Source organism: Anopheles moucheti (assembly GCF_943734755.1).
Source record: "Anopheles moucheti chromosome X unlocalized genomic scaffold, idAnoMoucSN_F20_07 X_unloc_11, whole genome shotgun sequence".
NCBI lineage: Eukaryota > Metazoa > Arthropoda > Insecta > Diptera > Culicidae > Anopheles > Anopheles moucheti.
Window position 1 is genome coordinate 89,635 of NW_026453517.1, and position 2,866 is coordinate 92,500.

Sequence of the window (2,866 nt, forward strand, 5' to 3'; positions counted from 1 at the left end):
GGGTCGCCGACACAAGCTCGGGTCAAAAAAATTTTTTTTTCACGGTGACTCAAAACATCAATTTTAGACTCCCCTGAGTATGAAAAGTGAAACGAAAATCATTTTTGAGAAGAAAAAATTTTTGTATGGGAGGGCCCCTGCTAGAACATTTTTCCCAAGTGCGTCGATTTTGGGTCGCCGACACAAGCTCGGGTCAAAAAAATTTTTTTTTCACGGTGACTCAAAACATCAATTTTAGACTCCCCTGAGTATGAAAAGTGAAACGAAAATCATTTTTGAGAAGAAAAAATTTTTGTATGGGAGGGCCCCTGCTAGAACATTTTTCCCAAGTGCGTCGATTTTGGGTCGCCGACACAAGCTCGGGTCAAAAAAATTTTTTTTTCACGGTGACTCAAAACATCAATTTTAGACTCCCCTGAGTATGAAAAGTGAAACGAAAATCATTTTTGAGAAGAAAAAATTTTTGTATGGGAGGGCCCCTGCTAGAACATTTTTCCCAAGTGCGTCGATTTTGGGTCGCCGACACAAGCTCGGGTCAAAAAAATTTTTTTTTCTCGGTGACTCAAAACATCAATTTTAGACTCCCCTGAGTATGAAAAGTGAAACGAAAATCATTTTTGAGAAGAAAAAATTTTTGTATGGGAGGGCCCCTGCTAGAACATTTTTCCCAAGTGCGTCGATTTTGGGTCGCCGACACAAGCTCGGGTCAAAAAAATTTTTTTTTCACGGTGACTCAAAACATCAATTTTAGACTCCCCTGAGTATGAAAAGTGAAACGAAAATCATTTTTGAGAAGAAAAAATTTTTGTATGGGAGGGCCCCTGCTAGAACATTTTTCCCAAGTGCGTCGATTTTGGGTCGCCGACACAAGCTCGGGTCAAAAAAATTTTTTTTTCACGGTGACTCAAAACATCAATTTTAGACTCCCCTGAGTATGAAAAGTGAAACGAAAATCATTTTTGAGAAGAAAAAATTTTTGTATGGGAGGGCCCCTGCTAGAACATTTTTCCCAAGTGCGTCGATTTTGGGTCGCCGACACAAGCTCGGGTCAAAAAAATTTTTTTTTCACGGTGACTCAAAACATCAATTTTAGACTCCCCAGAGTATGAAAAGTGAAACGAAAATCATTTTTGAGAAGAAAAAATTTTTGTATGGGAGGGCCCCTGCTAGAACATTTTTCCCAAGTGCGTCGATTTTGGGTCGCCGACACAAGCTCGGGTCAAAAAAATTTTTTTTTCACGGTGACTCAAAACATCAATTTTAGACTCCCCTGAGTATGAAAAGTGAAACGAAAATCATTTTTGAGAAGAAAAAATTTTTGTATGGGAGGGCCCCTGCTAGAACATTTTTCCCAAGTGCGTCGATTTTGGGTCGCCGACACAAGCTCGGGTCAAAAAAATTTTTTTTTCACGGTGACTCAAAACATCAATTTTAGACTCCCCTGAGTATGAAAAGTGAAACGAAAATCATTTTTGAGAAGAAAAAATTTTTGTATGGGAGGGCCCCTGCTAGAACATTTTTCCCAAGTGCGTCGATTTTGGGTCGCCGACACAAGCTCGGGTCAAAAAAATTTTTTTTTCTCGGTGACTCAAAACATCAATTTTAGACTCCCCTGAGTATGAAAAGTGAAACGAAAATCATTTTTGAGAAGAAAAAATTTTTGTATGGGAGGGCCCCTGCTAGAACATTTTTCCCAAGTGCGTCGATTTTGGGTCGCCGACACAAGCTCGGGTCAAAAAAATTTTTTTTTCACGGTGACTCAAAACATCAATTTTAGACTCCCCTGAGTATGAAAAGTGAAACGAAAATCATTTTTGAGAAGAAAAAATTTTTGTATGGGAGGGCCCCTGCTAGAACATTTTTCCCAAGTGCGTCGATTTTGGGTCGCCGACACAAGCTCGGGTCAAAAAAATTTTTTTTTCACGGTGACTCAAAACATCAATTTTAGACTCCCCTGAGTATGAAAAGTGAAACGAAAATCATTTTTGAGAAGAAAAAAATTTGTATGGGAGGGCCCCTGCTAGAACATTTTTCCCAAGTAAATTCGATTTTACCCGGTGAGTCAAAAAATTTTGAAAAAAATATTTTGCCAAAATCGTGTTCATTGCCTATTATAAGGGACCAGGTCAGCTCACACGCATTTTTGGAGACCATATGGAAAGTGCGTCTGGGATTGCGGAAATTAAGTTTAGAGTGTTAAATGATGGTTTCGCAATCCCGAAAGGCTCAAAATCCACCCTAAGGTCCCCTGGGTGAAATGTGGTTTCCAAGGTGTGAGCGCTATCGGTGATAGAGTTGGAATGTGATTTCCAGAGCGCAGGGCGACTGGGCTTAGAGCGAAAATCATAGACAAGGGTAAGTATTGGACTGAACGACTCGAAGCAAACGAAAATCATAGACAAGGGTAATGGACTGAACGACTCGAAGCAAACGAAAACCACACACAAGAGTAATGGACTGAACGAATCGAAGCAAACGAAAATCACATACAAGAGTAATGGACTGAACGAATCGAAGCAAACGAAAAACCACAGACAAGAGTAATGGAGTGAACGAATCGAAGCAAACGAAAACCAAAGACAAGAGTAATAGAGTGAACGAATCGAAGCAAACGAAAACCATGAACACAGGGATAACTGAGAACGAACCTACCTATCAGAGCATGTGAAAGCATGGACAAGAGTACTGAAAATCGGACCAAACCTCTAGAAGCACACGAAAATCATGGACAAGAGTACTCAAAAACACGGACCAAACCTATGGAAGCACACGAAAACCATGAACACAGGGATAACTGAGAACGAACCTACCTATCAGAGCATGTGAAAGCATGGACAAGAGTACTGAAAATCGGACCAAACCTCAA